This window comes from Scyliorhinus canicula, chromosome 1 (genome assembly GCF_902713615.1).
Source record: "Scyliorhinus canicula chromosome 1, sScyCan1.1, whole genome shotgun sequence".
Lineage (NCBI taxonomy): Eukaryota > Metazoa > Chordata > Chondrichthyes > Carcharhiniformes > Scyliorhinidae > Scyliorhinus > Scyliorhinus canicula.
Window position 1 is genome coordinate 86008513 of NC_052146.1, and position 27453 is coordinate 86035965.

General features: G+C 45.1%; 1 protein-coding gene across 2 annotated transcripts in view; it reads right to left on the bottom strand.

The window, feature by feature from the left end:
• Window positions 1–3864, bottom strand: part of LOC119964754 (proto-oncogene tyrosine-protein kinase LCK-like) — a 156376-nt gene extending 152512 nt beyond the window's left edge. For both annotated transcript variants that reach the window (XM_038794710.1, XM_038794700.1), the window contains exon 1: window positions 3644–3864. The gene's annotated coding sequence lies outside the window, so the exon portion shown is untranslated. The remainder of the gene's footprint in view (window positions 1–3643) is intronic.
• Window positions 3865–27453: the final 23589 nt, after the last annotated feature.

Below are 27453 nucleotides of genomic sequence, written 5' to 3' on the forward strand. Positions count from 1 at the left end.
CCCAGCAACTATAGGCCAATCAGTTTAATCTTCGTGGTAGGGCAACTTCTAGAAACAATAAATAGTGACAAAATCTATAGTCACATGGACAAATGTGGGTTAAATAAGGAAAGCCAGCACACATTTCTTCAGGGAAATCATGTTTTATTAACTTGGACTTTTTTGAAGAGGTAACAGAGAGGGTTGATGAGGGAAATTATGTTGATGTGGTGCACATGAATTTCCAAAAGGCATTTTATACAGTGCCAAATAACAGACTTGTGAGAAAAGTTAGAGCTCATGGGATAAAAAGGAGAGTAGTAATACAGATACAAAATTGGTTGAGTGACAGGAAACAGCGAATTGTGGTTAATGAATGTTTTTCCGGCTGGAGGAAGATTTGTGAGGGAGTTCCCAAGGGCCAGTGTTGAAACCCTTGCTTTTCCTGATGTACATTAGTGCTGGGCCTTGGTGTACAGGAAACAGTTTCAAAATTTATAGATGATACAAAACTTTCAAACATTGTGAACTGTGAGGACGGTAGTGTAGAAATTCAAAAGGACATGGACTGTTTGGAGGAGTGGGCAAGTAGGTGACAGATGAAGTTCAATGCAGAGAAATATGAAGGTGGCATGAATATGGAGAGACAGTATAAAATAAAGGATACAACTCTAAATGGAGTGCAGGAGCAAGAGGGCCTGCCAATATATGTGCATAAGTCATTGAAAGTGGCTCATAAAGCATACAGTATCCTAGGCATTATTAATAGGAGCATAGGGTACAAGAGAAAAAAGGTGATGTTAAACCTGTGTGAAACAATGGATTGGTGTCAAATGGAATATTGTGTCCAGTTCTGGGTGCCACACATTAGGGAGGATGTGAAGGCCTTAGGGAGAGTGCAGAAAAGATTCACAAGAACTTTAATTATGAAGATTGATTGGAAAAGTTGGTACTGTTTTCATTTGAGAAAAGAAGGCGAAGAGGGGATTTTATAGTGAGGTAAAACATTTTGAGGGGTCTGGACAGAGAGGCAAACTATTCCCACTTTTGAAAGGATTGAGAACAAGAGAGCACAGATTTAAAATAATTAGTAAGAGAAGCAAAAGTAACCTGAGGAACTACTTTTTCACACGGCAAGTGATGAAGTTTTGGAATGTGTTGCCTGAGAGTGTGGTGGAGGCCGGTTCAATTGAGGCTTTCAAAAGGGAATTAGACTGTTACTTGAAGGGGAAGAATGCACAGGGTTATGGGCAGAAAGCAGGGAAATAGCACTATGTAAATTGCTCATGCGGAACAATTTCTGTCTTATTACTTACTATTCATGTTATATTAATTATGTTACTATGTTTTGTCACTTGCCTTGGGATGTTTTCCTAAAGTTATTATATAAGTACATGTTGTTGAGATAACACACACAATAATGGGGAGGCAGTGGTGTAATGTCACTGGACTAGTAATCCAGGAACCCAGGGTGATGTACTGGGGACCCCAGTTCGAATCCCACCATGGCAGATGGTCGAATTTGAATTTTTAACAACCTGTCATCTAAAGTCTAATGATGACAATGAAACCACTGTCAATTGGCGTAAAAAAACACCTTGTTTACTAATGTCCTCTGGGGAAGGAAATCTGTTATCCTTACCTGGTGTGGCCTACATGTGACTCCAGACCCACAGCAATGTGGTTGACACTTAAGTGCCCTCAGGGTTGGGCAATAAATGTGGCCCAGCCAGCAATGCCCACATCCCATGAAATTTCTCTTAAGAGTAGGATTTAAATGTCCCATTTGGGATTCTAATTCCCTTCTAAAATGACTTAATCACAGCAAGTGTGTTTGTCATCAGTGGATTTCACTGTAATGGAAGGCACACATGGATTTTCAAATGTTTAATGCAACAAGAGGAATCCATTATGCAATCTTTGCTGAATGACGACAAATATAATGGACAGGAGGTCAGAATTAATTTATATCAGCAACCAGATCCAAGTGAGGTTGGTAAATCCATGATGTGGTATGTTCAATGAAACCTCCAACAGATACAATGCAAATACAAAGATCTTCATTGACATTAAGGACAAATTTACCAGAATTGTTATGTCCTCGGCTTTCAGGAAAATAAGTTGCCATTATTAATTTTTTTGTTTTGGGCTACTCATTGTATTTTGTTCATAGACCAGTTAACGCAATATATACATGCCTTTGCTTTACATAATTGTCCTGAGTTATTGTGAATTTTACACTGAGGCACAGGAAGCTAGCATCAACAACACCTTCCAACAAAAAGTGCTCCTGAATACTCATGAGCAATCAAAAAAGTTACATTTGTCATTTTTTATATTATTTAAATTGATGCCATTTTACAGCTATTCATATCCATGAGGATAATCTACATTGTGAATGTATTCATTAGATATTTGTAGCACAATATTAAAATTTTGAAGGACTGGAAGACTTTTCCTGTCTTGAAATATCAATGAATTTTCAATTCATTTCTTTCCTAGCTTATATTAAAGAGACTGTAATGTTGAAAGGGTGGTGGTTAGTACTGTTGGATAGATAGCTAGTTCGTAGTTCAGAATAACACCATCGAAACAAGTTAAATTCCTTTTCTGGCTGAGGTCAACTTGAGAACTGCCTCCTCTCCCTGTTCATGAGAGTGGAGGACAATGGCAAAGCAACACTGACAGAAAGAGCCAATAGACAGCTCAGGATGAAGAATCAGCAGACAATCATCCCAGGAGCTGCCTTCAAGCGGAATACACATGACCGAATGCCGATTTGAATACCATTGTGGACATATGTATGGTTATAAAATTGTCTATTGATGTCTTACACTGCACCCCTGGCTGTACATTCATATTTTAAAAATTGCGTTGTATGTATTCAGAAAAAGGTTAATCTAAATGATTACTCAGAGTTTAAAAATTTGCAATGCCTAAACTTTAGCAGAAAGATAATTTATATTTCAAGAGCGAAAATGAGTGAATAAGACAATAAAAATGTGACCCGAATAGAATGTTAGCTATTGCTATAAATACGCTTGGCAATCCCTTGAACGGGTGAAACTCTTCTCAACAATTTTTGCATGATCAGTAGGTTAGCACTCAGTTTTTTTAGCCCCATGTCTTTCACACAGTATTTGTTTTTGGTCAGAGTTATCTCAATTAAAAACAGGACAGTCAGGAAATATGGTTTTAAGCTTAACAGAACAGGATTCTTAGATAAAGGACATTTTGACCTTTAAAACCCTCTCTGCGATAGTGTCTATGGTTTGTTGCAGCACATTTTACAATATGGCGTAGAGAAATACTGTAATTTAGAGCTGTTAATGCATTCACCTGGTGGATTGTCGGAGATAGAATCATGTTGTGTATGACCTTCTGATATACTGAGCACTAAACAGTATTTCAGTTTCATAGTGAGACATATTAGTTTATTCCGTCCAAAGATACATCAATTTCTTTCTGTGAAAGGTTACCAATGGTTCAACTGTTCTCAACCCCAGGGAGAATGGATACAAATTTACTTCTAAGTCTAAATCCCAGCTCTATAAGAATAATTCGCAAAGAGAAAAGTTCACTCTCACGTAATACTGAAGCTGACTTTGCAACATTTTTCAGAGCTGTAGAGAATGAGTTCAGCTCCTCAAAAACTTCAACTTACCCGTTTATTTGCTTGTGAACGCTATCACCTCGACATGGTATTCCTGGCACACTGGGTGAAAATGTTGGTATTCCTTTGGTCTAGAACAGTTCAACATGGATTTTGAGGCGATATGAAATCATACAAGCACAATCTTAATGAAATAAACCCAGAATTCATTCATCTATTCTCTGCACGTTGTTGTTTCATTGTTCAACACTTTTTTGATGCTTTGTCTTCTCTGACAATCACCTCATCTGCGTTGCTAGCAAGAGACAACCAACCACTTCCTTTAGAAATGAGCAAATACCAGAGAAACTGAGAAGACTGTTAAGACTAATGTCTGGGGTTCCTCACTGCAGGTGCATTTGTTTCAATAGCATATTGAAGTACAGTGGAAACCTATTTCTGTTTATACCACAATAGGCAGATATACACTAAAAGCAGTTTGCGTTAAAGAGGAATAGCTCCACCATTGTACAAGAGAAATGGCCAGGTAAATTGTGGTGGAACAATCTCAAACTAGTTCTTGACGGGCACCAACCCACAGCACAAATAGTTGGGAATCGTACTCAAATAGGCCACAGAATGGTGTAGTAAATAGAAAGATAGTGCACAAGTGCAGGTCAGATTGCTGTAAGACTGAGTCTGTTGCACCTGGTTTCAGCAATACAGAAGATCCCTTTCTGGTACATCCATTTGAGTTTGAAATGGAAAATGTTTCCTTTCCAACTGTTAGCACCCCTCACATAGAAAAGTATCAAATGCCCAAATAATTTTCTATGGTTAAAATTTCCTGCCCATAAGGCTTATCCTTGGGTGGCATGATGGTGCAGTTGTTAGCACTGTTGACTCACAGCTCTGAGGACTCAGGTTCGATCCCAGCCCCGGGTCACTGTCCGAGTGGAGTTTTGCACATTCTTCTCGTGTCTGGGTGGGTCTCACCCCCACAACTCAAAGATGCGCAGGGTAGGTAGATTGGCCACGCTAAATTACCCCTTAATTGGAATTTCTTTTTAAAAAAGATTAATCTCAGATACCTTTGCCTTTTTCATATTGCAGTCAAATCAATCATTTCCAATCGATGCTCTTCAGTCATCTTAGGTAGCTGCCAGCATGTCTATCATTTAACTTAATTTGAAAATGTCTTGGAGAAGTCAAGTGTTCACGTTGCCCATGCCTCTCAGGTGATGGCTGGAGCAATAGCGGAATAGAATATGTTAAAATAAAGGGCTTATACAGTCTGTACATAGCAAGTAACTTTGCTACACCTCTCCATGCCTCCCAGTGTACATTGTTTACAGCTGGCCTGCTGGCCAAAAGCCTCTCTTGTCTCTTGTTATCTGGAGCCCTGCTTAGAGGATAGGATCTCTCAGTGCCTCATGCTTGATGATATTTCATGTCTCAGCTAGTGTTTCAAGGTAAAAGGTTCTAATGTGCTCTTGGTTCTTGGAAAATAAAGATTCCACTTTTCAAAAGGCTTGGTATAAATGTTTTGTACTGATGCAGAATCTGACTTCCTGTTCTAAATGAACTCAATTATTTAAAAGGTACTTCGACAAATATGATTAGATTACCAATGTATCACTTTGGAAAATATTAAATAACAAACCCATTACTCAGTTTACATTCTGCAGGCATTCTGGAACACTTATCTTAAAAAAGATGGTTATTATTAAGTCACAACGCTACTGTAAAATGATCCGCAGGTGAAATACATTTTGGCAGGTCACAGATACAATTTCAGTAATTCTGAAATTAGCATTTACTTGAGAAGTGACACATGTAAATATATTCCTTGTCCTTAATGATTTTCTTGATAAGAACCTGAATTTGATACATTTCTGCACTTGCCTGAGTGTGCCTACTTTGTTCATCTGTCAAGATTCTATCTCCCTTCTTTGCTCAGAGCATGTGTTTGACCACAGCATAATTGTTGTGGTTTCTGTCATATTAATTGTGCAGTTAAACATGTGCATTTGCAGGGTTGTAGCTTTGCACAGGATGTAAAGAGGAGGAGAACCTACTGACACGTTAAAGGCTGTTTTTGTTGCAGTTCAGAAACCTTGGGGGAAATAGTTGGGTAAAGGGGCATAAAGGATCCTGCCAAGTCACAGGGACTGTTGGAAATGGCCCACCAGTTGTGCCACCAATGCTGCTGTGGAGTGAAGCTAAACAATATGCTGGGTATCAGGAGTGTGCTTCTGGCTCCTATTGTAAAACGGCGTCACTATTATTTTCAACCTCCTCCAACCTTGGCTTATCTTTCGTACAGCTCATACTTCCCACTAGCTTGCTCTCAGTTAGCATCAAGCTTTCAATAGTTAAGTAGCAAGCTGCAGACTTGTAGGCAAATAGACAAATGTATTTTTCTATATTAAACAAAACATACTTGCCAGAGATTAAGGGCACGATTCTCAAGAAATATTTTAAGTGAGTCAGTGAGTGTGAACTGCCGCGAGCTTCCCGGCACTGGCACGCGAGGCCAACAACGATATTCAACATTAATTGGTCCATTGGCAGCACGGTGGCCTAGTGGTTAGCACAACCGCCTCACGGCGCTGAGGTCCCAGGTTCGATCCCGGCTCTGGGTCACTGTCCGTGTGGAGTTTGCACGTTCTCCCCGTGTCTGCGTGGGTTTCGCCCCCACAACCCAAAAATGTGCAGAGTAGGTGGATTGGCCACGCTAAATTGCCCCTTAATTGGAAAAAATAATTGGCTAATCTAAATTTAAAAAAAAAAATTAATTGGTCCATTTAACGAAGCTCTAAAGGCTGCTCGCCACAAGTGAAGCCCCCCCCCCCCCCCCCCCCCCCCGTTAACAAGGTCGAGCAGCACGTAAATAGCAGTTTCACAGACAAACCTAGTCAGCTCGCAGCTATAGCGCCGAAAAGACCGACCCCAAGATTCAGCAATGTGCACCTGGGGTGGCTCCTAAATGCGGCTGAGTCCAGGAGGGCTATCCTGTTCCGCTGAGGGTCCAGGAATGTGAACCACAGGGCTGACAGTGCCACCTGAGATGAGGTGCCGGCAGCCGTTTGCTCGGCGAGTATGACCAGGAGGACTGGGCTCCAGTGCCAAAACAAAGGTCAACGACCTATATCGGGCAGCACGGGTGAGTTGCCACCAACACCCCCCACAACCTCCCCATCCCCAAGATCTTTCTGTACCTAAACGAGCATCCATCCCCACCCCAACTCTCCGTGCGGCCCCCAACCCCCCCTTCACCCCCCCTCCCTTCAAATCCCTAACCCCTCCTTCACACACCCTCTCCCAGCATTGTGAACCACACGTGTGGCTAACGATCCCTTCTCTGTGTCTCTGCAGGAGAAGCTGCCCCACAATCACTGGGAGAGGGCCCAGATTGGTGGAGGGGTGTTGGACTTCAGAATCCTCACTACCTACGAAGAACTGGCCTTGGAGGTGACTGGGGTGGCGGAGGGCAGAGCAGTCACCAGCGCGGATGTTGGCGGAATCCGCAGAGGTGAGGATCCACCGGGCCCCAGCCAGAGGACCTGCCAAACATGAGTTGTTATTTCCGTACTGACTAACCCATCCCTCCCACTGGGTTGGATTCTCCGCCAGCGGGATGCTCCATTTTGCCACAGCCCGGGGATTTCCCGACGGCGTGGAGCTGCCCCACAATGGGAAACCCCATTGACCCGCCTGTGTAACGGAGCATCCTGCTGACAGGGTGAAACAGAAATGTGGCACGGCGGGGCAGAGGATCCAGCCCCACGTCTCCATTCCCCCGCAGGTCCTCCAGCTGATGATGCCGGCCCATCCCCGGTGGCCCCTCCCCCTGCCTCCCAGGAGAACACCTCGGAGGAGAACTCCGAGGAAGACATGATCGACGTGACACAGCTGTCATCCCCACCCTCCTCCAGTGCAGATACACGCATCTCGGTGGGAAAAGTTAGTGAACAGGCTTCTGGGGCACAATCTGGTGAGCACCACTCAGCTGCTAATGTACATCAGGTGGAGCCAGGAACACGCAGGCGAGACAGCAATCGGAGGACCCAGGACCCAGCTGGGTTCCAGCCTGATGCGGATCCTCTGGTACAGGGTTATCCGGAGCTGATGGAGACATTAAGGTGCAGCCGGGACATTCAGAGAGAGATGTCAGCAACACTCCAGCAGGTCAATAGCCAATTGGAGGAGTCCCAGAGGCTACGGGTGAAGATGTTACCGGCAATGCCTGGCACCAAAGCCAACATTGCTAGCATGGTGACCGCAGTGGAGAGCCTGCTGCATGATGGCGGCACCATTAGTGAAGGTGTCCAGGGCGTTGCGCAGTCAGTGATGGCCATGGCTGAGGGTCTCAGCAGACTGTCCAACTCGCTGGCGGACGTGACGCAGTACCAGGCTGACCTTAATGAGGTGTTGCAGGACATGTCCCGCTCTCAGATGGGAATGGCCTCGGTGCTGCGGTCCTTGTCCCAGACACAGGTGGCATTGCTGAGGCACTGCAGAGCATGGCCCAATCACTGAGGAGCGTCACCGAGGGTGTCAACACCATGGTGCAGAAATTGGGGAACTGCCGGGGCTGGCAGAGCCAGATAATGCAGAGGCAGCCTGGGCTCAAAACAGCTGTCCCTTCATCCTGAGATAAACCACAGGGCCCTATGGGCACCGACCAGGAGGAGGATGTCAATTCGGACCCGTCACATGGAGTGGGGATGGTGGCCACCAGTTCCCCCAAGTTCCACCTCTCTGATGAGGATGTGTCTCGAGGTCAGCACACAGGGCAGGGCAGCATGGCTGTGCATGTGCCGTCGACAAGTGCGCCAGGGTCCTCCGGCCCCTGAATCCCCAGTGGGTTCTCACCAAGGGCATCAAAGGTTATGAGACGAGGTAAGCAGCTGGCTGCCTCCACCTCAGATGTGCATCCTGGGGACACACCTAGACATAGCGGTAGAGCTAGGAAGGTGAAGCACATTGAGGATCACTGAGGGCACGGTGGGGGGGGGGTGGGGGCTGGTTGGGATGTACCATAGCACAGTGGTTCACAGTGCCAGGGACCTGTTTGATTCACAGATTAGCTCACTGTCTGTGGAGAGTCCGCATGTTCTCCCCGTGTCTGCATGGGTTTCCTCCGGGTGCTCTGGTTTCCTCCCACAGGTCCCAAAAGACGTGCTGTTAGGGGAATTGGACATTCTGAATTCTCCCTCAGTGTACCTGAACATGGGCCGGAATATGGTGACTGGGGAATTTTCACAGTAACTTCATGGCACTATTAATGTAAGCCTACTGGTGACATTAATAAATACTATTTTTTTATCGTAGGGCGTGAGAGGGGGTGAGGGGGTGGTGGGGAGAGTGGAGCGGTGCCGTTGGGAGTGGGGGATTGTATGAGACCTGTGACACATTAAAAACCCTTGAGTTCATTCAGTATGCCGCCTCTGTCTTTTCTTCTGCTCTTCGGGACGACCTCCGAACCTTTGACCCATCTCTCCAGGCGTCTCCACCTCCCCGTAGCACTCACCCACCCTCCGGTCATGGACATGGCCCCGGAGCTGTATCCCATCCCCTGGGTGTTCAGTTTCAAGCACAGTGTCCAGGCTTTGCGGTCCGATTGGGAAGCTCGGCAATGACTCCCATATGCTTCATGGCCCGCCCACCCATGGGAATCCACTTGGGTTGTGTGGCATGCTCACTTAATCACGATTGCCAATTCTCTATTAGTAATAGCCTTCAGCGTCCGGCTAGAGGCCTCGGCAGTGGGTGGGGGTTGTGGGTGGTCGGTGGGGCAGATGGGCAAGGGCAAGGTTTGCCCCTTGAATGGGACCACATGACCCAGGGGTTGGCATGCTGGTGCCGTACATGGTTGCCCCCCCCCCCAGCACCACACCCTCCCCCATTCCGATGGCGGCTCACCCCTCTGGTGGGTGCCTGTCCCACCCAGCCGAGGGTACCCCACCCCCCAGCCGCCAATTCCCCATCTCCCACCGAGTTCTGGGGTGGCAAGCCCAGTGCCTCCCGGGGCTCTTTGCCTGTGAGCAAAGATGGTTACTCACCACCTCGGCTCCCTGCAGAAGCCCTTCCGTGAGGTTTACATTTTTCAAAAGGAGTACTAATTGGCACAGCATGGCCACTTACTGGGAAGGCAAATGAATGAGGGGAGGCCGTTCAAAATGGGGTCACTACCATTATGGAAATAGCGCTGAAGTAGTGATAATTGGTTTCTTGCCACACTACGGCGATATCCCGATTTTGGCTATGGGAGGGGCCAGTTTCATCACAAACTGTTTGGCGGCAGTTCTTGTTTTTGGCCTCTCCCGCTATTCACCGGCCTCATTTTGCTCGAGCAAGAGTGAATCGAGGCCGGAGAATAGCGCCCTCAATAATAAATATTTTTCACCACGAGTTACTGGGAATAAGTGTGTGTAATTTGCCACACAACCCCACAAATCATGGGCAGGATTCTCAATCGCTGAAATCGGGACAGGCGATTGGGCAGAGAATCAGTCGTGAGGCCAAATCGTGGCCGACGCCGGACGCCCGTCAGAATGCCATGCTCCGGTGCCTCAACAGCAGCGTCAATACATTCTACTCCGCACATGCAATAAACACCTTTGGCATATCATTAGCAACCTGACCAGGTATTCTCCGGGGCCTCTGTGATGCTCCATGATGTACAGGGGCTGGTTTAGCACATGGCTAAATCGCTGGCTTTTGAAGTAGACCAACACAGGCCAGCAGCACGGTTCAATTCCCCTACCAGCCTCCCCGAACAGGCGCCGGAATGTGGCGACTAGGGGCTTTTCATAGTAACTTTATTTGAAGCCTACTTGTGACAATAAGCAATTTTCATTTCATTTCATTTCCACCTCCGCCAGGAGGAATTGCCGACGGCAAGGTTCACTTGTGGTTTCAAAAATCTGGAAACAGGTGCCATGGCCTCCCTAGACCACCCCCCCCACGTATCCTCTGGCCCCAGCCGACCGATCAGCCAGATGGGCCTGCAACCAGTGCTATCTTGTTGGCTGGGATGTGTGTTTGTGGGAAGTGGAGTGCTAATATGCGGGTGCAGCTTGTCAGCCTCTCGAGTGTCAATCCCGACCCCGGCGACTCCAACACCATTTATCATTGGAATCGGCCATGTTCCATGTGGCACCCACACCAGCCCCTTAATGGTTGATGAATTGCTCTGGGAACACCACTAACTTTGCTGTTATAGAAGTCCAATGATTCAGTCCTGGAGCCAACACAAGTTTCTGAAATGGAAAATCCCACCGTATTTGTTTTAATTTCCAAGGTGCATCTTGAAAAGAGAATATTACCACAGGCAATTTTTAGTGTTAGATACTCTGCCTTTTAAGTTTCTCATCAAAATTTTTTTTAAAAACCAGTTATTAGAGGGCCTCTTGCACGCTGCATTAACACATGCTCATGTTAACAATCGTGCCAACCTAGAAAATGAACAAAAGCTGACAATCAGCTTCGAAAATCTTGAGACTGTCCCCAGAAATTAGGGATGAGTTCAGGAATTGAGCAGCATAGCACCTGAAAAATGGAAGCACAGAGTCCCAAAATGGTGGAGGGGAAACCTGCCCACATTTCCAGCCAAAAGTGAGCTGCATGTCAAATTGGACAAGGACAAGCACTCAGAGTCCATTACCCATGCCTGAAGCAGATGTTTGTCATTTTGTCATGTTTGTCATTACTTGAGATCTCCATTCAAATGTTCACCTGCCCAGAGGCAGTCAGTGCTATCAAGCACTGTACTCTGTGAAATCAACCTGCGACAAAGTAAGTTAATAACCCTTCATTTTCTGTATCAACACCGCACCCAGCCATCCAATTCCTAATCTCCCACACTCAGGATATTGGAACGCTGGAAGAAATGCAGAAATATTTACAAGAGTGTCACTAGAATTCAGAGGCAGGAAAGATGAAACAAACTGCAGTACCTTCTCTATTAAAAGAGACAAATAAGAAGGGACAGACAGATATCTTTCAATTTATGGAAGGGTTCAGCAGAGCAGATCTGAAGAAATTGTTTCACCTTTTGACTGTCGACCGAGCAGTGCCTTGATTTTAAATTTCTCACCCTGTTTTTCCAATCCTTCACTGGCCTTGGCTTTTCTCTGTAACCTTCTCCACCCCACAACCATCTGAGATTTCTTCCAAACATGGCCTCTTGTGCATTCCCTATTCTAAACACTCCACCATTGGGAATTCCAGGCCCCAAGCTCTGGAATTCCCTTCCTACATCTCTCCACCTCTCCATCACGCTTTCCCCTCGTTACCTCTTTGAACAAGCTTTTGGTCACCTGACCTAATATATTCTTAAGCAGCTCGGTGTGTCATAGAACATAGAACATAGAACAGTACAGCACAGAACAGGCCCTTCGGCCCTCGATGTTGTGCCGAGCAAATGATCACCCTACTCAAACCCACATATCCACCCTATACCCGTAACCCAACAACCCCCCCCCCCCCCCCCCCCCCCCCCCCCGCCTTAACCTTACTTTTTAGGACACTACGGGCAATTTAGCATGGCCAATCCACCTAACCCGCACATCTTTGGACTGTGGGAGGAAACCGGAGCACCCGGAGGAAACCCACGCACACACGGGGAGGATGTGCAGACTCCGCACAGACAGTGACCCAGCCGGGAACCGAACCTGGGATCCTGGAGCTGTGAAGCATTTATGCTAACCACCATGCTCATGAAATGAAAATCGCTTATTGTCACGAGTAGGCTTCAATGAAGGTACTGTGAAAAGCCCCTAGTCGCCACATTCCGGCGCCTGTCCGGGGAGGCTGGTACGGGAATGTGAACGGCCTTGGGATGTTTCAATATGCTGAAGATGCTATGTATATCTAAGTTGTTGTTGTTGTTTTGTGAGTTCAAAACAATGCACTATATATATAAGATACCCACTAACCAAAGAAGTAAATCATTTAAGAAGAATTTGTTTACAAAATGGTGAGAATGTGGAAATTGTTGCCAAATGGTGGGATTGAAGCATTGATAGATTTAATTGAAGGTGCACATAGAGAAGGGAATTGAGAGATGTGAGTGTAATTTGGTGAGGTTGTGAGAGGGGAAAGAAGCTGGTGTGAGTATAAAGACTGGGTGAGATTTTTAAAGAACAAAGAAAAGTACAGCACAGGGACAGGCCCTTTGGACCTCCAAACCTCTGCCGATCATGAAGCCCTAACTGAAAGAAAACCTTGTGCCCTTACTCGGTCCGTACCCCTCTATTTCATCCCTATTCATCTATCCATCCAGATGTCTCTTAAATGGCGTGGCCCAGCGCACTGTATTCTCACTTGAATGGGACTGAACCTTTTCCTGAAATTCTGATCCAGTTCCAACCAGCAGATTTAAACTCCTTCATGAAAGTAACTATGGCCGGGATTCTCCCCTACCCGGCGGGGCGGGGGGTCCCGGCGTGTTGGAGTGGCGTGAACCACTCCGGCGTCGGGCCGCCCCAAAGGTGAGGAAGTCTCCGCACCTTTAGGGGCCAAGCCCTCACATTGAGGGGCTAGGCCCGCGCCAGAGTGGTTGGCGCTCCGCCAGCTGGCGTGAACGGCCTTTGGTGCCACGCCAGCCGGGGCCAAAAGGACTTCGCCGGCCAGCGTAAGTCCGCGCATGCGCCAGAGCATCAACGGCTGCTGACGTCATCCCGGTGCATGCGCAGGGGAGGGGGTCTCTTCCACCTCCACCATGGTGATGACCATGGCGAAGGCAGAAGAAAAAGAATGCCCCCACGGCACAGGCCCGCCCGCCGATTGGTGGGCTCCGATCGCAGGCCAGGCCACCGTGGGGGCACCCCACGGGATCAGATCACCCCGCCCCCCCCCCCAGGACCCCGGCGCCCGCCCGCGCCACCAATCCCGCCGGTCAGGTAGGTGTTTTCCTTCCTGCCGGCGGGAGAGACTTGACAGCGGCGGGACTTCGGCCCATCGCGGTCCAGAGAATCGCCGGGGGATGCCCGCCGACTGGTGTGATTTCCGCCCCCACCGAATCTCCGGTGGTGGAGAATTCGGGACACGGCGGGGGCGGGATTGACGCCGGCCCCCGGCAATTCTCTGACCCGGCGGGGGGTCGGAGAACCCCGCCCTATATCTTTAAAATGACCAAGGTAGTTCGCCAGAACCAATGTGCTTTTTATTGGAACAGCTTTTAAAATGAAAACAGAGAAAAACAGGGAAAACAAGTCACATGACACCTCCCCCCAAGGAAAAAAATAAACCATCAACGTCAAAGGTGCTTTCATTTTTCACCTTTTCACTTGCCCATTCCCAACATTTGACAATAAACATTTTAAAACACCAAACAAGCAAACATTTACAATAATACAGTCCATGTTCTTTGTCTTCCATCATCGAACCTGCTTCTCTTCAACACATTCGCAACAAAGCATCGACTATCATGTTTTCCCGTCCTGCCACATAAGAATATAAGAACTAGGAGGAGGATTTGGCCATCTGACCTCTTGAGCCTGCTCCGCCATTCAATGAGATCATGGCTGATCTTTTGTGGACTCAGCTCCACTTTCCCGCCCGAACACCTTTATTCCTTTATTTTTCAAAAAAACTATCTATCTTTATCTTGAAACCATTTATTGAAGGAGCTCAACTGCTTCACTGGGCAGAGAATTCCATAGATTCACAACCCTTTGGGTGAAGAAGTTCCTCCTAAGGTCAGTCCTAAATCTACTTCCCCTTATTATGAGACTATGCCCCCTAGTTCTGCTTTCGCCCGCCAGTGGAAACAACCTCCCCACATCTATCCTATCTATTCCCTTCATAATTTTATATGTTTCTATAAGATCTCCCCTCATCCTTCTAAATTCCGAGTACAATCCCAGTCTACTCAACCTCCCCTCATAATCTAACCCCTTCAGCTCTGGGATTAACCTCGTGAATCTCCTCTGCACATCCTCCAGAACCAGTTTATCCTTTCTCAGGTAAGGAGACCAAAACTGAACACAATACTCCAAGTGTGGCCTCACTAACACCTTACACAGTTGTAGCATAACCTCCCTAGTCTTAAACTCCATCCCTCTAGCAATGAAGGACAAAACTCCATTTGCTTTCGTAATTATCTGTTGCACCTATAAACCAACTTTTGTGGTTTTCAATGTGTAAAATCACATGCGTAAGTTTTCAATTAAGTGGCTGTAATAATAAACTCCATCGAAACAGTCTGGCATTTTTATTCTTGAATTTCCCAAAAATTGTCAATGGATTATGATCAGTACGTATAATTGTTTCAGACGAATTGCTGGTAACATAAATGTTAAAATGTTGCAAAGCCAGCACCAAGTTCAAAGTCTACTTCTCAATTGTTGAATACTTTGACAAAGGGTCATCTGGACTCAAAACGTTAACTCTTTTCCCTCCCTACAGATGCTGCCAGACCTGCTGAGATTTTCCGGCATGTTCTCTTTTGGTTTCAGACACCAGCATCCACAGTAACTTGCTTTTATTTGAGTAAATACAGTTTGGAGATAAAAAGCTGATTGTCCCACCTTGCTGTACTCCAACCATGGGATAGGATAAGAGTCTGTTTTTGTAACTGTATTAACTTTCCTACAGTCCACACACAATCGTTGGGTACCATCCGGTTTTGGTACCATCACTATGGGTGAGCTCCACTCGCTGCAACCCACATCAATGCTATCATTTTCAAGCACACTTTCAATTTCTTTTTGAACCTGTGCCAATTTTAAAGGGTTAAGTCCATATGGATGTTATTTAATTAGAACAGCATTTCCCTCATCTACATCATGTATAACAGTGTTCTTCAAACTTTTTTTCCGGGGACCCATTTTTACCAACCGGCCAACCTTCGGGACCCAACCCTGCCGACCTTTGCGACCCACATCGGCCGATCTTCGTGACCCATGCAGGCCGACCTGCCGACCCACCATTTTCTCTTACCTTGTTTGCCGCTGACAAAAATGGAGGAAATGGTTTTGGGTCACTTTGGCCCTCGTACGCGCTCCTCCAATGGAACCTGTTGGATGAAGGTGAAGCCGTCCAGTGTCGGAAAGTATGGAGTGTTTTTCTTGTAAAATGTTATCAAATAAACCCCCCCTGAACTTGTTAGCAAAAATAAAAAAAGTAAAATAAATGAAAAAAATGAATAGAACCCCCCTGAACTTATAAAAAAAATAAAATGAATAAAATAAATGAAAAATACAAAAATTAAATAAATAAAATAAATGAATAAAAACCACTACAGAACTTGTAAAACAAAAAGCTACAACCGTTTAAAAAAATAACGGCCACACTGCGCATGCGTGCCTGATTATTGGCGCGCATGCACAAATGCACATGCGTGCCGATCACCGTGCGCAATGCGGCTGAATTTTTAAAAACATATTCGCGGAACTTGCATGCGCGCCGGTCACCTTGCACGCATGCGCAATGCGGCCGAATATATATTTTTTGCATGTTCGCGGCCGTTTGCAACCGGCGTTATGAAAAGCTGCATTGGGATTTGCGCGATCGGGAGCACCACGGACAACGGCTCTGTGACCCTCCCGACACCCGCCCGCGACCCACCCGTGGGTCACGCCCACGACTTTGAAGAACACTGATGTATAATCATTTTAGTGCTTCCCAACTTATTTCCACAAACTTGCCCATGTGATATTAATAACTCTTTCAGGTCAGTTTGTTTTTCCTCTGGAAGGTAACTTAATAATTTATCCCAATTTTTTAAGAACATCCTCATAATCCAATTTAATTTGAGGAATGTCAAATTCGGAGTCAGAATGACTAAATCCTCCTCCTTTTGCTCTCCTTGCCTTTCAAAATACTTTTAAAGCTGTTTGAAAAGGAGAACAGAGTATCACTGACAAGTCTTATACCAATAAGAATGCCGTGTGCTGGGCCATGACTTTGAAAGGGGGTTTCTGGTTTTACTTGGATTTTGTTATTGAATTATTACAGCAGCTGTGTGGGGTCTTTATGTTAGTAGTTGATTAAAATTCTTACTGTATGTGTTTATACAAATGTTAACTAAATTCCTAGAATAAAGCTTGTTTTTTGATTGAAAGTGCCTATGAACTCTGTTGAATAACACTGAAAGGCAGGCTCTTGTGCTCATTGCAAAATCAATAAACACTTATCGGTTAGGTGAACTCCAAAATATACTTTGGAGTTTTCTAAATCCTGGCCCGTAATAGCTTACATAACGGAACACTACTCTTCTCACCCTGAATTCCACATATTATCATCTTTTCTGGCACTATTCCTCCCAAACTACATAGCTCCTTATCTCTTACCATCAAAGATTGACTAGCTCCCGTATCTCTTAAAAGTTTGACCTCTTTACCTACTCTTCCTGGTACTTTACCCACACAAGTAAATTCTAATACGATAAAATAATATAATATTATTACTTATTGTCACAAGTAGGCTTACATTAACACTGCAATGAAGTTACCATGAAAAGCCCCTGGTCACCACATTATGGCGCCTGTTCGAGTACGGAGGGGGAATTCAGAATGTCCAAATTACCTACGAGATCTGGCACCTTCTTATCATTCACCTCTTGATCAGGCTGTACATTCTTTTGCATCTCCTTCGCTTCAATTGAGCTTTCCTTCACTACTTTAACAAACCCCACTGGCTTATCCTGTTTTACCACATCAGCCTTCCCAGTGCTTTTCTTCAGCCCCCAACACTGTGACTTTACATGGTCTAGTTATGGCCTAGTTTATTACAGTAAAAACATCTGAAACTTTTCATTTCTCTTCCACCCACCTGGATTTCTTTTTTAATCTGAGATACACTATCCTTATTATCTTTCATTAGATCCCCTTTACCTTTACCACCTGAGTATTTCTCTTTTCCCCAGTTTCTATCCCTCACAGGCTGAAACTGATATCGCAAACCAAACTTTGATTTATGAACTAATTCATAATCATCTGCCATTTCTGCTGCTAATTTCACAGTTTTAACCCTCTGCTCTTCCACTTGAGTTCTCACTACATCAGGAATTGAATTTTTACACTCCTCCAAAATTATCATTTCTCTCAGAGCTTCATATGTTTGACCTATTTTCAAAACCCTTATCCACCTATAAAAATTACTCCATTTGATCCTTTCAAACTCCATGTATGTTTGACCAGGTTCTTTCCTTAAATTTCTAAACCTTAGTCTGTAGGCTTCAGGCACTTGTTCATATGCACCTATGATGGATTTGTTCACCTCCTCTTACGTCCCAGATACCTCCTCTGATAGTGATGCAAATACTTCACTGGCTCTACCTACCAACTTTGTTTGAATCAGTAATACCCACATGTCCTGTGGCCATTTCATTTGTTTAGCTGCCTACTCAAATGAAATGAAAAAGTCTTCTACATCCTTCTCATCAAACCTTGGCACTGCTTGGACATATTTAAATAGATCCCACCAAGCCTTTGACTACAAAGCTCTTGCGTTTTGTCACATTCCTCATCATTATCCTCAGACTGTACTTTTCTCTTTACCTCCGACATTTTTTTCTGACGTTCACTTTTTATGGCCAGTTTCTGAAGTTCAATGTTTCTCTCTTTGCTTTTTTCCCTGATCTCTACCTCAAGCAATTTCATTTCTTGTGCTTTTTGTTCCTCCCTTTCTATTGCTTTTTTGTTCTGCTCAGTCTATTCTTTCTTTTTCCCTTTTCTCGCTCTCCCTTTCTCTCATTTTGAATTCAAGATGCTTTAATTCTTTTTCATGTTCAAGCTGCTTTAATTCTTTTTCATGTTCACGCTGCTTTAATCCTTTTTCATATTCAAGCTGCTTGATCTGTAATTGAATTCTTGCCATTTCCAATGATTCTGACTGTGGCTCAGGCAATTCTAAATGCTCAGCTACTGCCGCAACTGCCTCTTCTTTCCGCACTTTATCAGACAATGTTAACTGCAATGTTTTTGTCAATTCTAAAAGCCTTGGGCGGGATTCTCCGATCCTCCCAGGGGGGATCGGAGAATCGCCCGGGGCCTGTGCCAATCTCGCCCCCGCCGTGTCCCGAATTCTCCGCCCCCCAAGATTCGGTCGGCGGGCCCCCCGCAGCAATTCTCTGGCCCGTGATGGGCCGAAGTCCCGCCGCTGAAAGGCCTCTCCTGCCGGCGTGGATTAAACCACCTACCTGACCGGTGGGATTGGCGGCGTGGGCGGGCTCCGGGTCCCTGGGGGGGGGGGGGCACGGGGCGATCTGACTCTGGGGCGTGCCCCCATGGTGGCCTGGCCCGCGATTGGGGCCCACCAATCGGCGGGCGGGCCTGTGCCGTGGGGGCACTCTTTTTCTTCCACCTTCGCCATGGTCTTCACCATGGTGGAGGCGGAAGAGACCCCCTCCCCTGCGCATGCGCCGATATGACGTCAGTAGCCGCTGACACTCCGGCGCATGCGCGGACTTACGCCGGCCGGCGAAGTCCTTTCGGCCCCGGCTGGCATGGCACCAAAGGCCGTTCACACCAGCCGGCGGAGTGGGAACCACTCCGGCGCGGGCCTAGCCCCTCAATGTGAGGTCTTGGCCCCTAAAGGTGCGGAGACGTCCGCAGCTTTGGGGCGGCCCGACGCCGGAGAGGTTCATGCCACTCCGACACGCCGGGACTCCCCGCCCCGCTGGGTAGGGGAGAATCCCGGTCCTTGTTTTAGTCTCCATTTAGAAGGTACTGCGCATGACCTTCTACACCCCCAAAAACTTCTGAACCCCTGAAAGAGCCATTGTCCACAACACACTCCCTATTTCAACTTGAATACAACACCTGAAAAGCAAACATAAATATGCTCATCCCTCACCGTCTATAAGTTCACGAAGCCAACCCAATCACAAAAGATAGACTTTTATCCCGCACGAGCCCCCAATTTTGTTATGGGCCAGGGCTTAGAAACTCCAGAGTGTATTATGGCGTTCATCTGACCTACAAACTTTATGTTGAATTTGGCTAGGATGAGCACAAAAGCCTTTACTGCAGGTGTGATTCATCAAACTTCCTAGACACTTTAATCAGAACAAGGTTTGTTCTAAGAATGTAGTTAACATATATATATATATATGTATAACACAGCAAGAAGTTTTATCGATTACAAACATAAAGACACCACACAGCTACAGTAAACTATGTATATAACACTCAATTAATTCCCCCTTAGCTGTTCCAATTCAATAACAAAATCCAATTAAACCAAAACCACTTTTTAAATGCGTGGCCCAGCACACTGTATTCTCACTTGAATGGGACTGGTCCAGTTCCAACCAGCAAATTCAAACTCCTTCCGGAAAGCAACTATATAGTTAAAGTTACCAAGGCAGCTAGCCACAACCAATGTGCTTTTTACTGGAACAGCTTTTAAAAATGAAACAGAGAAAAACACTTCTTTCTCCTTCTGCAGTCCAAAGCAGTCAAACTGAAACTGAAACCCCCTCTCACCACACAGCCACAGCCCAATGTGCCACAAGTCACATGATAAGAGACTAAACCTTTCTTAAATGGAACTCACATGACACTAGGTTCTGTTCGTCAGCAGTGTCAATCTTGGCACTGCGGCCGCACTGTGACAGCAAACGCACACGAAACCGGACTTTGAAATTTTTCTGGAGAATCGCACCCTAAATCTTTTCTGGAATTAATTCAGCTACTGGAGGCAATTTTTTTTCAGGTGAGACTGAGATCTTTGCTGAGGTCATTAAATGGTTACTGAATTTTAACTGAACTCCATTGGTAAATTGTAGTTAAAAGCAGACTGTAAGGGTCATTGTTTCCACTCTGTATCCATCTAGTACGGAATGTGTTACATACCAAGCAGCTGCCAGTCCTACTTAACATTGTCAATATGTGTTAATCCACAAGACACAGTGTAGCGACTCGAACCACTTAAAACTTTATTTGTTTGTGGGATGTGAGCATTGTTGGTCTGGCTAGCATTTATTGTCCATGCAAAATGACCTTGGCGATGAGCCACCATCACATGACATCCAGCCTCTTGCTGTACTGTTCCCCCAGTCTTTTAACCCACCTCTGATATTATTTTATAAAAAATAAACAACAACTTTTAAAGGAAATAAAATACACGATTGATTCCAATGCCCCTAGGATTTTTCTCCTGCGCTGCGAGCATAAAAGACTAATGTTCAATTCCTGAGGTGCCCCAGACAATCCTGGAACTATGGTAACTGCATAACTGTGAAGAAAGACAGATTCCTATTTGAGACACCACTCGGGGAGAGTAAGATAAGTTAGGGTCTACTTGTCACCAGCGAAAGTACCCATTCAGCTTCTGTTACATCTGCTCAATTTTACAGATCAAATAATTTAGAATGATCTTTGCAGAAGTCAACATGGTAATCTTGTGTGGACACCATCATAGCACTGCATGCCTATCAATTGTCGGTTGAATATGCCATATTTTTCTTCTGGATCTTTGTGACACTGTTATATTAGTCCCAAGACAGTTTATGGAGTGTGAAACTAGACACTAATACTTTTCTTGATAATAGGTTTATTCCCAGAATGCAGCAGAACATGCTGATCCCTATCTCCTATACGTGAACCCACAGTTTCCACAACTTCTAAGCAGTTTTTGCAACATTTCCATCATCAGTGACTAGGAATCTCTCCCACTCTCACCACCACATTGGAAGGACTTACAGGCTGATAGTCAGTTTGTGTAGCTGAGATATTGAACGCACCTTCCATGGCCATCATGTCCTGTGGAGGGACTCAAACCCGCAGGTCTGGCTCAAAAGTAGGAATGCTACCCACTGGGCCCCAAGACCTCCAGCAGCACTTTTTCAAATCCTCAGCTATCATATTTATCTCTATATTGTTCCTCAGTCATCTCATTTCCAAGGCTGAATTTTTCCAGTGTTTCTTCACAATCACACCCCTGTCTTGGGGATTTTTGCGATATTTCTTGTGTTACCGTGTCTCAGTGAGCAGAACTGGCTGTACTTCCCAAAAGCACTGTGCATTCTCATCACAAATTCCTCTGATATATACTCAGTCGTTTTGCATGTGGATTTATTATCAAATCTACAAACACACCACTACATCTTCCAGCAGTTTCTATATTGTGGTCTTGGCAGCACTGTGGAATTGAACCCAAGTCAGATTGTGGTGGTATCGCAGGTCGTTAAAGTTGCTGGGTTGCTGTGGCAACCTACACCTTTTTTTCAATTTAAAGTGCCCAATTCTTTTATTTTCCAATTAAGGAGCAATTTAGTGTGGCCAATCCACCTACACTTCACATCTTTGGGTTGTAGGGGTGAGACCCACACAGACACGGGGAGAATGTGCAAACTCCACGCGGGCAGTGACCGGGGCCAGGTACGAACCCAGGCCTTTGGCGCCATGAGGCAGCATTGCTAACCACTGCACCACCATGCTGCCCAATCCAGTGACAATAATTCAATGCCGCCGCCTCCCCATCTCCTCTCAGCAGTTTCGAAGTGCTCTATGTATGAATTAAACATTGCCCTTCACCTGTGTATTTTAACATCCTGATTAAAATACCGTAAACAACAGTGACCCAAGTTGCTTTCTTATATAACTTGTGATGGAGTTAAACATTTTTGTATGTATCTTGGACAGTCAGATTCACCGCTGTATTAGGCATATTTTTGGTTGATTTGTCTTCCTGGCTTTAAAGTTTCTAATCAGTTTTTATTCAATATACTTTGATAATAGTAGTTAGCTTGGAGGCTCTGAGATGAAACATCAGCGTTTCCATTTATTCATAAAATCTCCATGTGTGCTTACTGATCAGTCTGTCTGAGGCCCACGTGGAGTCTGAGTCAGGGTGTCAAGATCTCGAAGGAGTCTTCTTCTATTCAACTCGAAACATTAAGTCTGCTCCTCTTGATTGGTGCTGTCAGACCGGCTGGATATTTCCAGAATTTTCTGTTCTTTACTTTTCTTTGTGTTCTTTTGCCAATTATCTTAAATCTGTGAGCTCTGTTTGTCAAACCTCCTGTCAATGGAAACAGTTTAATATATTATCTTGTACCCAGTCATGCAGAAATAAAGTTGGATGTCTGGTGGGAGATTTTATCTTAATTACCCCCATCCTTTCAGAATATAAAACCTCCCATTCAGTAACCACCATACAAATATCACCCTCCTTGATTTCATCACTGACTGACGTGTAGCTCAGTAATATGTTTAGAAAAAAAACAGTTTGTGCGCTGTGTGAAATTCAGAGAATGAATGAGAATACACAGAGTCAATATTCTAATATTAACACTTTAATGTCTGCAGCAACTTGCACCAAAAATATTGGAAATTTTGACGAGCTATCCACCAAACTGAATTGAGCTACATTAGAGAAGAAAAGGCCGAGATTCAGACCTTGTGAACATACATATCAACAGACAATCGAATTGACATTTTTGACTTTGAAGCTAAAGGATGAAAATGCAAAGTTCAACATGTCAAGGTGAGACTAGAGGTTAGAGGCAAGTACTCCCCATGTCAGACTCACCCATACTCATACATCAAGCTGCACACATGTAAATTATAATCACAGCATCAGCCACAAATCATTAAATCATTGAAAAGAATAAATGCCCCCCGAGTCTGATGATACTAAGATGAAACATACTTGGAGATAGAGATGAAGATGTTGGGCAGGACCTACTGGACGTGTTGCGCCTGAAAGACAGCGTAGATGCTGGGAGCGCCCACTTACGGGATCTACCCAACTCGCCAGGCCTCGCAAGATCTAACCTGAGATTGCGGACATCGTTTTTCTGCAAAACTGCATATTAGAGTCAGACAGCTAATCTCACTCTAATATATGTTCACAGATCTAAGAAAGGCGTTGGGATCTAACTCCCTCGCCTTGGACACCTTGGACCAATGCCGTTCAGTACTGGTCTTCACAAATGGGGACGAGGCGGAAAGGCACTCATAGGGATCTCGCAGGGGATTGGAGGCCCCCAGATGCATGCCCTCTAGGTAGGCTGGCACCCTGGCACTGCTGGTGCTGCCTGGGTGCCAGATTGACACTGAGGACCCCCTTATGGTGAGTTGGGGCTTGGGAGGCGTTCGGTTGTCACGTCTGGGGATTGAGAGATCGGGATGCCAGTTAATCATAGAAAGTACAGTGCAGAAGGAGGCCATTCGGCCCATTGAGGCTGCACTGGCTCTTGGAAACGGCTCCCTAACTAAGCCCACACCTCCACCCTATCCCCTTAACCCAGTAACTCTACCTAACCTTTTTTAAACACTAAGGGCAATTTAACATGGCCAATCCACCTAAGCCGCACATGTTTGGACTATGGAAGGAAACCAGAGCTCCCGGAGGAAACCCACGCAGACATGGAGAGAATGTGCAGACAGTGACCCATGATGGGAATCGAACCTGGGACCCTGGAGCTGTGAAGCAACTGTGTTAACCACTGTGCTACCGTGCCGCATTGGCGTCCCGATCTCTCCCTGCACTGAGGGGTTCCGGCGAGTGGAGGTCCTTAGTAAAGGTAATGGGGCTAAGTGCCGCCTCAGCCGCGCATTTCCCGCCGAGGCCCCCAATCAACCAGATGGCCGTTAGATAACGGGAACATCTGGGAAACATCCGGTTGATTGCACTACAGGACTCTGTCCCCATTCAAGTAGATCGCGCCTGTGGTTTATGGATCATGATTGTGCTTAAACTAGTAAACTCATAGTGCAGTAAGTAACCCTCGCAGCAAGAAAGTTGAAAAGCAGTCTGTGAATTCTGGAGATTTCCATTGAACAGAAACTGAACTAGACTAGCCATATCAATACAGTGACGACAAGAGCAGGTCAAAGACTAGGGTTCCTATGGCGAGTAACTCACCTCTTAAACCCCCAAAGTCTGTCCACCATCTACAAGGCACAAGTCAGGAGCATAATGGAATACTCTCCACTTGCCTGGATGAGTGCAGCTCCAACAACACTCAAGAAGCTCAACACCATCCAGGACAAAGCAGCCTGCTTGATTGCTACCCCTTCCACAAACATTCCAACCCCCCACCACCGCCAAACAGTGGGAGCCATGTGTACCATCTACAAAATACATTGCAGGATCTCACCAAGATTCCTTAGACAGCACCTTCCAAACCCACAACCATTACCATCTAGAAGGACAAGAGCAGCAGATACCTGGGACCACCACCAGTGTATTGGTTCTACTGTAACACTCCAAGTCACTCACCATCCTGACTTGGAAATATATTGCCGTTCCTTCAATGTCGCTCAGTCTAATTCATGGAATACTCTCCCTTTTAAAAATTGTTTTTAGAGTACCTAATTCTTTTTTCCAATTAAGGGGCAATTTTGCGTGGTCAATCCACCTACCCTGCACATCTTTAGGCTGTTGGGGTGAAACTCATGCAGACATGGGGAGAATGTGCAAACTGCACAAGGACAGTGACCTGAGGCTGGGACCGAACCCGGGTTTTCGGCATCGTGTGGCAGCATTCCCTCCCTAACAGCACTGTGGGTGTGCCTAAACTTCAGGGACTGCAGGGAACGCAGCTCACCACCACCTTCTGAAGAGCAACTAAGAATTGGCAATAAATGCTGGCCTAGTCAGCGATGCCCACATCCCGTAAATTAATTTTTAAGAAGATTGCGTTTGGAAAGCAGGGACAAACTTTATATACCTTTCCCGTTGGTCAAAGAGGTTGAGTAGTGCCCATGATTAATGAGCCAAGTTTTATCTTCTCATTCTATGCTTTTTACGTGCTCATAGTTAGGTGGCAGGGGTTTACTTCATTGAAATAACTTTGTGAATGCAAAAATGATCTCCAGCTGAACACCTTTACTCAATGTTGTGACATTCCAACGAATAAAAATTAGTTGTGTTCCAGAGGCGCCACTGTTTCTTTGACATGATTTTGTTTGTTTCATATGTTGAAAAATATTGCATGAAAAACTAATGGGTGTCAACATTCAATACGTTTGGCAAGGGGTAGTTCTAATATAGGGGCTGGTTTAGCTCAGTGGGCTCGACAGCTGGTTTATGACGCAGAACAAGGCCAGCAGTGCAGGTTCAATTCCTGTACCAGCTTACCTGAACAAGTGCCGGAATGTGGCGACTAGGGGCTTTTCACAGTAACTTCATCCTTGTGATAATAAAAGATTATTAATATTATATAGTAAAATGAATGGTCCATAGATTATTATACTGGCAATGATTGGCATGCATTAAAACTGCTGACTTAAAGTTCCACATTTTAGTTTTCGACAGAAAAATCATCCTTTTTGGTTTCTAAATGGACATTATTCAACTGTTTATTAAGACTCAGTTATAACACTCTTTTCTTGTCTGCTAACTGAACCTTCAAACATTTTAAACAAATTACTCATGGAGATCTTAAGTAATGGAGTTATTATTTTATTGAAAGTAATTGGTCAAAGTTGCAAAGTGCTCAGAGTAAATGTTTTGAAGCTGTGCCAGTTCTGAAGTAATTGTACATGCACAAGGTAAAATCCATGTTCAGCACAGTACAGAACAAAGCATTATGTACTGACCTTCCCTTATACACAGGAAACCAAGGGAAGGTGACATGCTACTGTCTGATTTGGCCTCTTGCCTAAGTTACATTTTACCAGCATAATATTTTAAGGTGCAGCTATTTAAAGCATCACCCACTAGCCAGTTTCTAACATGCTTGGGATAAAATAGGTTGTGGAACATTTGAATCTCAACAGCCTTGTGGTAATGGTGGAATGGTAGATTTTGTTACCGTATTGTATTAAACTGGATGATATTTGCTTATACACCTAAGGCAAAAAAGTGAGATTTATTCTTGTTCATGTCTGAGGGGCAGGCATGAAGCATTTAATATTACCTTTTAAACATTATCAAAACAGCATAACACCTTTTTCATCCAGATGGATTAACAATGGTTTATTGCTTAGATGTGGAATAACAAGATAACATTTGAAATTCTCCGGCCATTGGGATTCCCTGTTCCCGCTGGTCGCGCTCCCCCGACCTGTGGGTTTCCCGACGGTGTGGGGTAGCTTCTATGGGAAATTCCATTGACAAGTGACAAAAATACAGAATTCCTCCGCCAGTGAATGGCATGCTGCCGAGAAACACGCACTGGAGAATCCAGCCTCAGTTTGCTGATAATAAACCCAGATTTGCCAAAAGGCAAGACCCTCTCTTTTTTCCATAATTTTGTTACTAAATCGAAGAGTGAGGCCTTTCTTAGAACCTCTAAAAGGTCACACTACAACAATGGTTTGTCGGGACAAAATGTTTACCTTTGGAACTTGGATTTAGATGAATGAGTGGAGATCAAATTGAGGTATATAAGATAATAAAAGTAATATGGATAAAGTAGATGTGGAGCGGATACTTCCTCTTGTGGGGCATTCTAAAACGAGAGGTCATAGTCTCAAGACAAGAGATGAGGAGAAATTACTTCACCCAAAGGGTCGTGTATCTGTGGAATTTGCTATTCCAGCATACAGTGGATGCTGGAATTTGGTATTTTGGTAATTTGGTAATTTGGTGCAGTGAGGTCATCTGGAAAGGTAAGAGGCAAATCTAATTCTGCTGTTTTTCAGTTAAAAGTGCAGTGTGTAGATTAGTGTCTGATTGGCTGAAGCTGCCCCCACCCTAATTGCTGAGAGGCAGTTATCTGTCAGTCACCTGAGGCCAGTTTAGGGACACAAAGGTGCACATTGTATTCTTCTCCTTGAAGCTTAAGTAGTGTGAGTCACCCTGGTTAGCTGAGGTCTGTATAAAAGACAGACAGAATGTGCACTCAGTAAGCTTTGCGCAAGTCGAGGAGACACAACCAGAGTGGGAATTTGGAACTTGGTAATTTGGTTCAGTGAGGTAATTCGGTGCAGAGTGGGAGAAGGTGCTTTGCCCTACTGTTTTGTTTTCTC